Source organism: Petaurus breviceps, unplaced genomic scaffold (genome assembly GCF_028583685.1).
Source record: "Petaurus breviceps papuanus isolate PSGF00001 unplaced genomic scaffold, PetGlider_PUasm1.0 176, whole genome shotgun sequence".
In the NCBI taxonomy this organism is placed as follows: Eukaryota; Metazoa; Chordata; class Mammalia; order Diprotodontia; family Petauridae; genus Petaurus; species Petaurus breviceps.
Window position 1 is genome coordinate 15244803 of NW_027185771.1, and position 15917 is coordinate 15260719.

General features: G+C 36.7%; 1 protein-coding gene across 3 annotated transcripts in view; it reads right to left on the bottom strand.

Moving 5' to 3' along the window:
* NFATC3 (nuclear factor of activated T cells 3) overlaps positions 1–15917 on the bottom strand; it is a 184585-nt gene that overhangs the window by 83397 nt on the left and 85271 nt on the right. The window lies entirely within an intron of this gene.

A 15917-nucleotide genomic window follows, 5' to 3' on the forward strand; every position in this document is an offset into this window, starting at 1 on the left:
CCTGTTAATATTGAAAATTCTATACTTATGGCAACATCTAAAAGGGATAGATAAATAAAGGGTGTGGGTATAAATTATACAAAATGATGATTAAAAAAAACATTAAGGGCTGCAAAGGGATTGACTGCAATGGAAGAAGAGGAAAGAATGAAGCAGAAAAAGGTAAATTATGCCACACAAAGAGGCATAAAGACATATAGAGGGATAGAAGGGAGGGAGATGAACATTATATGAGCTTTTCCCTCATTGGTTCTGGTACAAGGAGGGAATAACACAATCAGTTAAGTATAGGACTCTATCAAGAAGAGACATAAAACTTATCATAATAGAGGGAAAGAGGGGAGGGAGAGGAGCATTGCATGAGATCTATTCTCATCAATCGTGGCTCAAGGAAGAAACTACTTAAGAAAGTACTACCTTAAGTATAAAAATCTATCATACCCTACAGGCAGTAGGAGGGGGGAAGGGCAAAGAAAAGGAGGGGCAGGGTTAGAGGGAGGGAAGTAGTAAGGGGGAAGGGTAGGAAAAGGGAGGGGGGCTGATAAGAAGGGAATACTGAAGGAGGCCATGGTCAAAAGGAAAACTCTTAAGGAGGGGAAAGGAGAATGGGGAAAAATAGAAGCATAAACATAGGATAGAGGGAAAGATACAGATAGTAATCATAACTTTGAATGTGAATGGCATGAACTCTCCCATAAAACACAGATGGATTGCAGAATGGATTAAAAAGCATAATCCTAGAATTTGCTATTTACAAGAAACACATTTGAAAGAGGGGGATACACACAGGGTAAAGGTAAAAGGCTGGAGTAAAATATATCATGCCTCAGCTAAAGTAAAAAAAGCAAGGGTGGCAATCTTTATCTCAGACAAAGCAAAAGCAAAAATAGATCTAATTAAAAGAGATAAGGAAGTAAACTATATCCTGCTAAAAGGCACCATCGAAAATGAAGCAATATCATTACTAAACATTTAGGCACCAAGTGGTAGAGCATCCAAATTCCTAAAGGAGAAGTTAAGGGTGTTAGAGGAAGAAATAGATATCAAAACTATACTAGTGGGGGATGTGAATCTCCCACTCTCTGAGCTTGATAAATCTAACCTCAAAATAAAGCAGCAGTCATCAAAACTACTTGGTACTGGCTGAGAAATAGAGCAGTGGATCAATGGAATAGATTGGTTACACGAGACATCAGCCAATGACTATAGTAATCTACTGTTTGATAAACCCCAAAGACCCCAATTTTTGGGATAAGAACACACTATTTGACAAAAACTGTTTGGAAAACTGGAACACGGTATGGCAGAAATTGGGCACAGACAAATATCTAACACCGTACACCAAAATAAAGTTGAAATGGGTGCATGATAATGTAAGCAATTTGGGAGAGCAAGGGATAGTTTACCTGTCAGATCTGTGGAGAAGAGAAGACTTCATGATGAAACAAGAGTTAGAGAGCATTATAAAATGCAAAATGGATAATGTTGATTACATTAAATTGAAAAACTTCTGTACAAATAAAGCCAATGTTACCAAGATTAAGAGGGAAGTGGAAAATTGGGAAAGAATTTTTACAACCAGTGTCTCTGATAAAGGTCTCAATTCTAAAATATACAAAGAATTGAGTCAAATCTATAAGAATACAAGCCACTCCCCAAATGATAAATGTTCAAAGGATAAGAACAGGCAGTTTTCGCAGGAAGAAATCAAAGATTATCTATAAGCATATGAAAAAATGCTCTAAATCACTATTGATTAGAGAAATGCAAATCAAAACAACTCTGAGGTACCACATCTCACTGGCCAGATTGGCTAAGATGACAAAACAGGAAAATGATAAATGCTGGAGAGGATGTAGAAAAATTGGAACACTAATGAATTGTTGGTGGAGTTGTGAAATGATCCAGCCATTCTGAAGAGCAATCTGGAACTATGCCCTAAGGGTTATAAATAAGTGCATACCCTTTGACTCAGCAATACCAATTCTACGGTTATATCCCAAAGAGATCAGAGAAGTGGGAGGAGGACCCGTATGTACAAAAATATTTATAGTGGCTCTTTTTGTAGTGGCAAAGAATTGAAAATCAAGGGGATGCCCATCAATTGGGGAATGGCTGAACAAGTTGTGGTATATGAATGTAATGGAATACTACTGTGCTATAAGAAATGAGAAGACAGACTTCATAATAACCTGGAGAGACTTATATAAACTGATGCTAAGTGAGAAGAGCAGAACCAGGAGAAATCTATAAACAATCACAGACACAACGTATGTGTGACTTTTAACTTCAATAGACTGGGCTCCTCACAGCAATGTAAGGTTATAAGACAACTCCAAAAGACTCATGATTGAAAGAGATATCCACATCCTGAGAAAGTGATGCGGAGTCTGAATGCCGATTGAAACAAACTACTTTCTGTGTGTTTTTTTTTCTTGTTTTGTTTTGTTTCCTCTTTCCCACTGATCATTCTATCAGTTATAATCCTTCTTTACAACCTGACTAATGATTAAAATGAAGTTATAGATACTATATTCAAGTGCATGCCACCATGATGAGGGGGGAGGGGTGAAAATGGAGGAAGAGAAAATTTGAAACTCAAGGGACTGAATGTTGTAAACTAAAAGTAAATAAATCAATTTAATTTTTGAAAATGAAAAAAAAAAGGATGCTAGATTTTAGAGTAGGTCCAAATTGTGCACTGCTATTTGCTATGTGCGACTCTGTATATGTCACTTAACATTTTCCTCACTATAAAATGAAGGATAGTTGGCCTTCAAGGTCCCTTGCAACTCTTAATTTATGTATATGATTTTAACTGTCTTACAACTTCAGTCAGGTGGACTAAAGTTGAGCAGCTAGGTGATGAAGTGAGTAGACCGCTGGGCTTGGAGTCAGGTAGGCTCATCTTCCTAAATTCAAAGCTGGCATTAGACATTAGCTATTTGACCCTAGGCAAGTCATTTCACCTTGTTTGCCTCAGTTTCCTCTTCTGTCAATTGAGCTGGAGAAGAAAATGGCAAACCACTCCAGTATCTTTGCCAAGGAAAACCCCAAATGGGGTCACTGAGTCAGACATGACTGTAAATGACTACATAACTAAAGTTGTGACAACACTTATTTAAGTATATAATTTCTACCACTTTAACTGTGATGCTATTTCTCCTGTCTTAAGATTTTTACACTATTATTATCATCCTCCAAATAGGTTTCACACTTCCTATCTGCCCATTTCTGCCCTTCCAATAGAATTTGTATTCTATGACATATTCCATTATAATCCTTTCCATAAATCTCTAAAATACTAATTGTATCAAAGATCTCAACTTCAGTCAAATTTTCCAGTTGATACACTTTGCCTTTTAGTAATTTGTAGAGAAGCACTTATTTATTCTGGCTTGGTTTGTTTTCCACTTTTTATAACTATCACTGGTTTCATTAAGTGGGTTATTACTTTGTTGTCTCCATCTTACTAAAGCATGGCATCCAATTTTCCCCTGGCAATTCTAGTAGGATTTATGTCAGTTTAAATCATGCTCATTTTTACTTAAGAGTATCATAAATTTAAGAGCTAAAAAGGACTTTAAAGATGATCTAGTATAATTTCCTTCTTTTAGAAATAAGGAAATTGAGGCCCAGGGCATTAAGTGACTTACACATGGTCACATAAGTCACAGAAGCATTTATTAAGTTCCTATTACATACTAGGCATTGTACGAAGTACTGAGATATACAAAGAAAGGTAAAAACAGTTTCTGCCCTCAAACAGCTTCCACTATAATGGAGAAGACAAAAATGTAAAAATTTTTGTTCAAACAAGTTTCATACAAGAATGAAACCAAGAGGTTGGAAGATGGCTGTTTAACAGCGAGCGGGTGGCTGCTGGCACAGCTGGGCTAGGTCCGCGCCCTGGCAAGGCGGGCGCTCTCCAGCAGCACCCACAGCGAGGAGGGCTCGGGCCGCATGTGGAGGACGCTGACCTACTTAGTGGAACTCCCCGGGGTGGCAGTCAGCATGCTGAACACCTACCTGAAGTCGCAGGAGCATCACGAGCAGCCCGAATTCATCCCCTACCCCCTTCCCCACATTCAGACCAACCCCTTCCCATGGGGAGACGGAAACCATACTCTATTTCATAACCATCACGTCAATCCTCTCCCAACTGGGTATGAGGATGAGTAAAGAAAACTGGGACCACGCTAATCAGGCACTGGGGACCACAGCAGCGGCTGGACCATACTTTTCTATGTGGAACAGAAAATTACAGGGGACTTTAGGTTCACTTGCATCACATGTGACAAATGTTCTGACCTTTTATCATTTTGCTTGTGATAGGGATGGCTTAAATAAATAATTCTAATCCTAAAAGAAAAAAAAAGAATGAAACCAAGAAACAGAGCTGAGGAGGGAGAAAATTCCAAACAAAAGCAGACAACAAATGAAAATATAGAGTTAGGAGATGGAGTGTCTTGAGCAAGAGAAACAGCAAGGAGGCCAGCATCACTGAATTACAGATTAAGTGAAGAAGAGAATAAGTTGTAAGAAGACTGCAAAAATAAAAAGGGGTTAGGTTATGAAGGGCTTAAAAAAAAGTTAAACCAAGGATTTTATGTTTGATCCTAGAGAGTAAAAGGAAACCACTGGAGTTTAATGAAGAAAAGGGCTAACATGGTTGGACCCGTACTTTAGGAATATCACTTTGACAATTGTGAGAAGAATAGACAAGACAGAGGAGAAACATGGCAGGAAGATCAATGAGAAGGCTATAAAAATAGTCCAGGTGACAGGTGATAAGGACCTGCACCAAAGTGATGACAGCATCTGAGAACAAGATTTCAAAGGCAGAAACGACAGGACTTGCAATTGATACATGAATAAGTGGGTTACAGTGCCCCCAACAGTAATAGGGATGTTAACTTACGAAGAGGAGAGAAAGGTTTTAAGGGAAAGACAATGAGTTCCACTTTTTTAACAAAATATTTAATGATATCCATAATCATTATTATGATACATGGTAATTAGGCAATAAATGGTGAGCAGATCATAAACATACACACACAGAGATGAAACACACATCACACATTTTTGATGTGTTGACTTTAAGATATCTACAGGAGTTATGCAACAGGCATGAAAAAGTGGTCTTTACTCCTTACCAAAGCTTACTCCTCTACCTGAACAAGCAATCCCTTTCCAACCCAATTCCTCCAATAAACTGTTCCTTCTGGAATCCTCATTCTATCACTTTTTTTCCCCCAATCTTTCCCTGTCTACTGGTTCTTTCCCTACTGCCCATAAACATACCTACGTCTTCCCCATCCTCAAAAAACCCTCACTTGATACTCCCATCTCTACTATCATCTTATATCTCTTCTGCCCTGAACAAACCCTCAACAACTCCTTGAAAAAGTCACCTACATACAACAGGTGCTTCTGTTTTTTCTTCTCTCATTCTCTTCCTTACGCCTCCCTTACAATCCTGCTTCTAAGTACATCACTCCAACAAAACTGTTCTCTCCAAAGTTATGAATGATCTCTTGTCATATCCAATGGTCTTTTCTCAATCCTCATTCTCCTTGACCTATCTGTAGCCTCTGATACTGCTGATTTCCCTCTTCTTGATATTCTCTTCTTCCTAGATCTGGCCACTTCTTTCTCCGAGTTATCCTTCTACCTATTTGTCACTTCTTTACACTCTCCTCTGCCAGATTCTCATCCGGATCATTCCCCACAGGGTTCTGTCCTGGACCCTCTTCTCTTCCCTCACTGTAATACTTCAGTTGTTGATCTTATCACCTCTCATGTATTTAATTACCATCTCATGCTAATGATTCTCAAATCTACCTTTCATGCCCCAAACTCTCTGCTGACCTTCAATCTCAAATCTTTGACTTTCAGCTCAAATCAAATGTCAAGAATCATCTTAAACTCAACCTGTTCAAAACCGAATTCATTATCTTTTGTGCTAAATCTTTTCCCCCTCCTAACTTCTCTATTATGGACAGCAATGCCATCCTCCTAGTACAAGAGTAGGGAACCAGCCTTGAGGCCACAAGTGGCCCTCTAGGGCCTCAAGTGTAGCCCTTTGACTGAATCCAAACTTCATAGAACAAATCCCCTTAAAAGGATTTGTTCTGAAAAACTTGAGGTCACCAAGGCTGCATGTTCCCTACCCCATCCTAGTCCCTCAACCCTACAAACTAGGTGTCATCCTCAACTCCTTGCTATCTCTCATCCCCCTATCCAATCTGTTACCAATGCCTGTCAACTTCACCTTCACAATATCTCCTCTGACACTGCCACCACCTTGGTGTGGGCCCCCATCACCTCATTATTGGACTACTACAATAGCTGGCTGATGGGTCTGCTGCCTCAAGTCTATCCCTATTCCAATTCACCCTCAACGCAGCCACTAAAGTGATTTTTACTGAATTCCTGCGGCTCTCTATAGCCTCCAGAACAAAATATAAGTGCTCTGTCTGATATTCAAATCCCTTCATAACCTAAGCCCATCCTACCTTTCTAATCTTCTTTTATATCTTGCTGCTCACCATCTCCTCCTCAATCCAGTGACACTGTCTCTGATAACAGCCTCATTTCTCAACTGTATAGAGAAGAGTCAAATTTATAAGAATATAAATCACCTCCTAATTGACAAATGGTCAAAGGATATGAATAGGCAATTTTCAGATAAAGAAATCAAAGCTATCTATAATCATGAAAAAATGCTCTAAGTCACTATGGATTATGGAAATGCAAATCAAAACAACTTTGAGGTAACACCTCACACCTATTAGATTGACTAATATGAAAGAAAAGAAAAATGAAAAATGCTGGAGAGGATGTGTGAAAATTGTGACAATAATACACTGTTGGTATTTTTACATGTATTGGAGGAGGTAGAAGCCAGAGCCATGTGGAAGTCCTGTTTCTACTCCATCATCTTGGCTCTGCCCCCCATAGGTCTTATCTTTTAAGAGTCACCCAGGAGTATTCAATGTGCTCAGTGAATGGGTTTAGGTAACCCTTTTCAATTCAGAGAACTTTTCTGCATTTCATTAAGGCTAACAAAGCTCAGCTCTGCTATCTACCCCTTACTTTCTAGGATTGAATCAACTAGGGAAAGGAGAGATGAAACAAATTATTTCCATTACAAATAAATGATGTATCTCTTAAATCTAGTGTATGAAACCAGAAGTTTCATATCCATCATATCTTAGAAGTGACTGTTTAGACTAAAATCTTCCATATAGAAAACTAAGTATGCCTTTTAGAGCCTCATCAATTCACTAATATCACACTAACAGACTACAATGACTCACTACTATGCCCCTTCAATAGTTTCTTATCTACATATCTTAGAACATCCTTACTTTTAGATTCACCATGGAAATTATACTGTGGTTCCCTCAAAACCAGATGTGTTTGTAACTAATAACTAATGTTTCCCATACTACTTCCTTCTGTCTCAGTGAATCCTTTTCCTTAGGAGTGTCTGTCCTCAGTGTAAGAAGATATTCTGGTATCAGACTCAAAGATATATCCCATTTAGTAGTTTATTACTCTCCTTCCCCATGGCAGTTTGAGGGCTGTCCTAATGGTACTAGAATATTTCCTTAAACTACAATTAAGTTCCATCAATTATTATCTATCTTCCATGCCCCCTGAGCCCATCTCTTTCCCTCATAATCAAGCCACTCTGACCCACTCAAAATTATTTTTTTCTCTGAAAGTCAGAAAATCCTTAAACTACAAATACAAAATGTTCTTCAAAAACAAAGGACAAACAGCAACAACTGTGCTACTGTCATAATCTGTTCAGATACCAGCAGAAACCACTGAAAAGGGGTAGAGGAAAGAAGAATTAAAGTAGGAAGCACAGCTCAATGGAAAGAGTACTGGGTTAGGAGTTATAAGACTTGTGTTCTAGTCCTAGTCCATCACTCTAAGGCAGGTGACTCCTTAGCAAGTAACAACTGCTAGGCTTCAACTTCCTCATATATAAAATCAAGATAATTACACTTGCATTAGGGTCACAGATTTAGAACTAAGATGAATCTTAGAGGTCTTATGATCTAAATCCTTCATTTTACAGATGAGGAAACTGAGGCTAGAGATGGTTAAGTGATCTGCGCAAGGTCACACAGCTAAAAAAAACTATTCAGTGCAGTGCATAGAGCTCTGGAACTGTAATCAGAAAGATCTGAATTCAAATCCTGCCTCAGACACTAGCTGTGTGTGACCCTAGGTAAGTCATATAACCACAATCTGACTGAGCTTCTTCATTTGTAAAATAGTGATGATAAAAACAGCATCTGCCTCTCATGGTTGTTATAAGGATCAAATGAGAAATTTGTAAAAAGTGCCTTGCAAATCTTAAGTTGTTAAATAAATGATATGATGATGATTAATCAAGTACCACAGTGAGGACTGAAACCCGATCTTCTGATTCTAAATTAACACTCTAGACCATATCATGATTTCTTCTTATGACTTTACATGGCAAGGGGAAAAATCGAATGAGTTTTCCAAATATAGGGGAAGGAGAAGACCTAAGATGATATCATCACCCCTCAAGAATGATAGGAAACTATTCAAAAAAAAGCTAAGTTTAGACAAATTGAGAAAAGAAGAAGTTTGAAGTATGCAAAGATTCTAACAGGAGATGAACGTGAATGCACAGAGTGCAACCCAACAATGAGTTGTCCAACTTGGCTGATACAGAGTATGTAAAGTATGGTAATAAAAGAGAAAGCTGGAGCTAGACTGAAGAAGTCCTTGAATGCTAAGTTACTGTTGTTGTTGTTCAGTCATTCAGTTATGTCTGACTCTTTGTGACCCCATTTGAGGTTTCCTTGGCAAAGATACAGGAATGGTTTGCCAATTCCTTTTCCTGCTCATTTTACAGATGAGGAACTGAGGTCAACAGGGTTAAGTGATTGCCCAGGTTCACTCAGCTAGTAAAACTCTGAGGTCAAATTTGGAAAAAATCAGTGGTTTGAAAATTGAATTGATATGAGAAATCAGATGTGGGGAGACAGGTTAGAATACCATTAGAACAAAATAGTGTGAGACTGATTGGCCTAGCACTGGCAATGGTAACATGAGAATCAAAATGCATCTGTAAGAGAGCAAAGCAGCAAAACTGAAAGAATTATAAATCCAACTTCATTGCAATAGAATTCTTGTTTCCCTCTATATGTAGTGCAGTGTATCACAGTCTTCACATATTCTGAGTCCCTGAACTTAGGAGACGAATTAAGATAAATCTGTGCAGTCATAACTAAACTTTATTTCTAAGCCTTTTGTGGCACAGAAAAAAAAAATTACACAGAACTATTTGGATATTTATTTGGATAGAAATTTGTAGGCCAGGAACAAGAAGACTTGAAATTTGGCATATAAATTTAGTGTGTGACTATCAAATGTTATGTTTTCATCAAAGTTGATCTGAGAAGTAATCCAAAAGTATTTTACCCAAGTACCTACTAGGTACATGTAGAAGGAAAAAAATGAGTCATTCCCTATACATGAAAGAGGTAATATAGTAAATCATTATATGAAAGGGAAATGATCAAAGATAGAGAGGCAGGGAAAGGCATGTGTGGGGGTCAGTGAAGAGAGAGGATTAGTAAAGTGGCTGGTATGTATCAGAGAGTAATGAGCACTGAGAATGGTTAGGTAACAAAGGGCCCGATCTCTATGAAAGATCATGAAAAGTAGGAGGCTATATGTGAATCCATAAGCAACAGGGAACCATCATTATAAGTTAATAATAATGATGATAATAGGTAGGTGCTATTATTATCCTTATTTTACTGATGGGGAAACTGAAATTGAGAAGGTTTAAAGTGGTTTGACCAGGATCACACAACTAGTAATTGGCTGAAGCAGGATTTGAATTGAGATCTTCCAGCCTCTAAGTTAATAGCATAATTAAATCAGTAATTTAAGATAAATCTGGCAGTAGAATGCTGAATGGATTAGGAGAGGAAAAACCTAGCACTAAGGAGGTTAAAAGACTAGTGTAAAAGAGTTGATGTGTCCCTGGAATGAAGTGTTAATGAAGATAAAAATAAGTGTTCAAAGGAAGAATTAGAAATGACTGAAAACAGTTATGGGAAAAAAGAAACCCCAAATAACTCTAAGAATTCAAGGCTTGGTGAACTGGGAGAAAAGAATGGTAACATTAATAGTGAATAGAAAATTAGAAGGAAAAACAGCTTTTTAGCTGAATGATGAACTGTGGTACTAGAAAAAGACAATTTATCCTCCAGATAGCTGCAAAATTGATATTCCTAAAACACAGATCTAATCCTTTCACTACCCTACTAACACATTTTGAAAAACTTCCCTCTTACCTATGAGATAACTTATGAGATACCTATGAAATACAGAATTCTCCGATTGGCATTTAAAGCATTCACAATATGGTTTATACTTTCCAGTCTTATTTCATATCACTCCCCATAACATTCTAGCAAAAGGACTTCATTAGCTATTTCCCTTAAATGATACTCCATTTAATTTCCCTTAAATGATACCTCCGTGCCATAAAACAAAGCCTCCTCCCCATCATGTGGAATTCCTTCTCTTACTGATATTTCATAGATTTCTTGGCTTCCTTCAAAGTGCAGCTCAGGCACCAAATGCTACAAGAAATCTTTCCTGGTCCCCTTCAGATATTAGTGATCTAATCTCTCTTGAAACTACTTTGTATATACTTTGCATTTTTTAATTTATGTTCATGTCCATTTTACTATAGCTTCCAACAGACTATAATATAAGCTCCTTGAAGACAGGCACCATTTCATTATTTTCTTCGTATTTCCAGTGCTTAAAATAATGTCATGCCCTATGTTATAATGTTTACCGAATAAAATGTTTTGTCTTAAGTGATGATGGGACAAAAAAATAAATATCCAAGAAGAAATTGAGAAATACAGAGACAGAACTTAGGGGAAAGATTAGGGTCAAAGACACACATTTGTATTTTATCCACATAGGGATAGAAAGTCAAATGAGCTAATACTTATAAAGCATCCAGGCATAAGTAGACATTATATAAAAGCTATTTATTTGGGATAGAGGGTAGAGCTAGGTGGTACAGTAGACAGAGCACTGTGATCAAGAAGACCTGAGTTCAAATATGATCTCAAATACTCACTAGCTGTGTGACCCTTGGAAAGTGACTTAACCACAATCTGCCTCAGTTTCTTTTAACTATAAAATGGGGTTAACAATAGTATCTTATACCTCCTCCCAGCTGTTGTGAGGATCAAATGAAGTAATATTTACCAAGCACTTAGCACAATGCCAAGCACATATCAATGCTAGTTATCATTATTGATGTTGTTATTAATGTAAGGAAATGGACCAGAATATCAAAAAAGTGAAGAGAAGAGAACAGTTCTAATGGTTAATGTCCAGATTTAGGGGACTGGAATAAGAAGATAACCTATTGAAGGAAAAAGAAAAGTTGTAGTCAGCGTGGCAAGAAAATCAAGACAGTAGAATTTCACTGAAGCTGAGAAAAGGGAGTTTCAAGATAAAGAGAATAATCAATAAAAGAAACAAAAAAAACCTTCAAAGAAGGTTTTTTACCTGAGGATATAAGCACAAAGAATGAAACAATTCCTACTCTGGAGGAGCTAACATTATAAAAGACCACACACACACACACACCACAAAAATAAAATATACACAAAAATACACAAGGTAGTTTTATATATATTTGTTTGTGAAGGAAGTATATGTATGTTATTTTTTCTTAATGTTTTTTGTCTTCATAACAGTAAATGCAATGTCCTTCACCTCCAAAATGAACCCTTCTCTTGTGACAAAGATAATTAATAAAAAGCAGTGACTATATGGTGACAATTCTACAACATTCTGTCCTAGTCCCTATTTTTCTGCCATGAGAGGCATATCTATAGCTATAGTTTCTCCTGCTAGAGTAGAAGAGACAGAAGGCAAACCACAGCAGGCTAAAGATAGATAAGACAGTCCATAAATGAATGCTATATGGTTGGAGATTACCCATATGCCAGAAAGAAAATGAGGCTCATGCAACCATTCTGGAGAAAAATTTTGAACTATGCCCAAAGTGCTACAAAACTGTATACCTCCTGACCCAACAATACCACTCTTCTAGCTCTGTATCCCTGAGAGATCACAAAAAAGAGAAAAGGACCCACATGTACAAAAATATTTATAGCAGCTCTTTTTGTGGTGGCAAAGAACTGGAAATTGAAGGGATGTCCATCAACTGGAGAATGGCTGAACAAGTTGCAGTATATGAATGTAATGTAATAATATTATCCTATAAAAGATGAGCAACTGGACTTTAGAAAAACCTAAAAAGACTTACATGAACTAATGATGGGTAAAGTGAGCAGAACCAGGAGTATACTGTACACAGTAATAGCAACACTGTGCAATGATCAACTATGACAAACTTAGCTCTTCTCAGCAATACAATGATCTAAGCCAATTCCAAAAGATTCATGATGGAAAATGCTATCCACATCCAGAGAAAGAACCACAGTGTCTGAATAGAGATCAAAGAATACTATTTTCACTTGTTTTTTGTCTTTTCTTTCTTGTGTTTTTTTCCTTTTTGTTCTGGTTCTTCTCTCACAACAAGACTAATGGGGAAATGTGTTTAACATGATTGGACATGTATAACCTGTATCAGATTGATTGCTCTCTTGAGGAAGGGGGGAGGGAGGGGAGAAAATGGGGAACTCAAAATCTTACAAAAGTGAATGTTAAAAACTATGTTTACAAGTAATGGGGAAAAATACTATTAATTAAAAAGGAAAAGAAAAAGAGGATCATGGCTAGGAGGGGCAAATAGTGTCATATGAAGGGGCTTTTGTTTTGGAAAATGGTAGAGACCTGTATATGTTTCCAGAGAGGAATGAAGTGGAAAGCAAGGAGACAGCAGACAGCTATGGTATAGCAAGAGCCTACATTTGGAGTCTCTGCTCCTTACTACTATTACTACTATCTTTGTCACTTCAGTTATCTGGGTTTCCATTTCCTCATCTGCAAGATGAGGGGGAAAGCCAAGTTGACTTCTACAATCCTTTCCTATGAACTTTTGTTCAATTCTAACTATCATAATAGCTTTATAGTTGATTGCTTTTGTATGAGAGCAAAAACTCACCAAGTTAAGAGTAAAAAGAGAAAAAAAAAACCAAAGACATAATTTAATGCAGTGGAAGAGATACTTCACTTACTACAAGAAAATGCCCTATTCTATAGCTTAAATAAGAATTATGGACGCTAGATATTTTCTCACAATTAAATAATTACATCTTAAAAAGCAACATAAATAAAAATATCCCTGGTTGTGCAAATTATCCAAATCCTATACAACATACTAGTAAGTACTATATATGAATCTTCAATCATATTACTGATAGTGACATTAATACTACCTTGGCAAAGAAATAAGTCACACGTCCTTTATACTTAGATAGTAAACTGAACTGATGATTGGGGGAAGGGAATTCTGAGTATAGTATTACAAAAGGAGCATACTTTAGCACAGGTATCTTGTTTAACATCTGTTTCATTCATACATGGGACAAAAAAGCTTGCTTCTCAGGTACCATTTATCCCCAAACAGAGTAAGTTTATTGTATGTAGTGAGCAAGTTATTACAACTGTCAGGACTAAATTCTTGAGGTGAAGAAAAAAAAAAGAAACTTCTCATCTAGTAACAGTACACTGAGAAACACCACCCACTGCTTCGTAGAGGAAAGCACAGCCAAGTTGTTTTTGTGTTTCTGTAACGTTTCCATAGCAAAGGTCAGTGCCTGCGTAAGTTAAAATAAAGCTGGCAGGCTGAAGACTGAAGGTCACTATGGGATAAGCTACAACAGCTTCAATTCAGAGTAGTTCTATTATCAGTCCAGCTAAATTACTTGTGGCATCTTGTGAATACACTAGGACGAGAAAACATATTGTAAAGACACTTTTGAAAAACACTCTATGATATTAATTAAAAATGAAAATTTGTATATTACTACAACACATCCAAAACAACTCATTATGGGGAACATAAGAAACATTCTACTTTATGTTCCAAATCTTTAGCCCCCTAGAAGATTGTTTTTGGTAAGAAAAACCAGAAATCTGGGTGGGTCTACATGATGAGATTTGAACCCTCCCCCAATTAAATTTTAATAACCATTCGGTTAAGTACTGAAAGTATCTTTTTTAATAAAACCTTTTTTCAATTAACGAAAATCAGTGGTCTCTTCTTCCTAAGCATACCTACACTACTGAAAAGCAAAAAACAAAAAACAAAAAGTACAAAACCCTGTAAAAGACATGCCTAGTCAAGCAAAACAATTCCCAGACTGGACATGTAAAAAAAAACATGTATTTCTCATATCTTTACCCTAAGTCTATCACTTCCGGCAAAAGTGATGTCATGTCATAGCATGTCACAGGCCTTTGTAATCATAGTTGATCATTACCTTGATCTGTGTTCAAGGTTTTCAAAGTTGTTTGTTTTTACAATGTTATTATTGTATAATCTGTTCTTATTCTGCTAACTTCACTCTTTATCAGTTCATGTAAGTCTTCCAGGTTTCACCCAAAACATCCCTTTCAGCATTTCTTATAGTACAATAACATTCCATTTCGTTCATTTATCATAATTTGTTCTGTCATTTCCAAATTAATAGACATCTCTCCCTCCCTTCCCCCCCACTTAGTTTTTAGTGCTTTGCTACTACAGAAAGAGCTGCTATAAATATGTTTGTACATGGAGGGGGTCCTTTGTATCTTTCTATCTTACTGGGATAAGGGCCCAGTAATGGCATAACTAGGCCAATTATGTGTAGTTAGTAAAATAACTTTTGCGAAATAGCTCTAAACTACTTTCCAGAGAATAACAATTCATAGATCCACCAAAAGAACATTAATTATCCGTTTTCCTTCAGCTCCTCCAACATTTGTCATTTTCCTTTTTTGTCAACTTTCCCAATATACAGAGTGTTTTTGATTAAAATGCCCATGTAGTTTGGAATAAAATCTTTCATTATTTAATTTGTCACTACACTGTGGTCTACATCTCTGAATGTATTTGTCAAATTAGAGGCTTAATGCCTCTAATGCATCAGCTATTACATATTTTAAATTATACATTGTTACAATTTTCATGTTCTATGATTTAAGTTTTTTGAGCATTTCTAAAAAATCCAGACAGTGAACTGATATTTATACAATAATGACACCAATTTTACTGCCTACACTTTTATTTTAAAAGTTCAATTCTGAAATCAAATATATGTAAAGTATAATCTATAACTAATAGCTTACTAATCATTTAAATAAACAAACAAGTCTGTGACACTAAGAAATTAAAAAAGAAACATTCAAAATTGTTAAAACAGCAACATCTAAATTAATTAAAAATAAAGTTCCTAAGTTTTTGTCTACTATTATTTTACAAATAAATAGAGGCTTTATTAGCCTCTATATTGGGTCTTTTCAAATCTACCAATGTGGATTACAGAGGGAAAAAACTTCCAAAAATTCTGTTCCACTTTTGCTATTCAGAATTACACTGAATCATAGATTATCAGTTTACATTTGAGAGATGAAAGGGACCAAGCAACTATCTAGTACAACTTATACCGTGTTTCCCCAATAATAAGACACTGTCTTATTATTTTTTTGGACAGAAAAACACCAGAGGGCTTATTTTCAGGGGAGGGCTTATTTTTAATGAACATTGACAGCAATTTTAATAAACAGGTAAATGTGAACAAAAAAATGTACCTTTATTCAATAAGCAAATCACTGGGGAAGAACAGGATGATGCACTCACTGCTGCAGCTCTGATTGGATGCAGCTCGGAGCGCGGCATGTGTTTCACGGGGGGGGGGGGGGGGGGG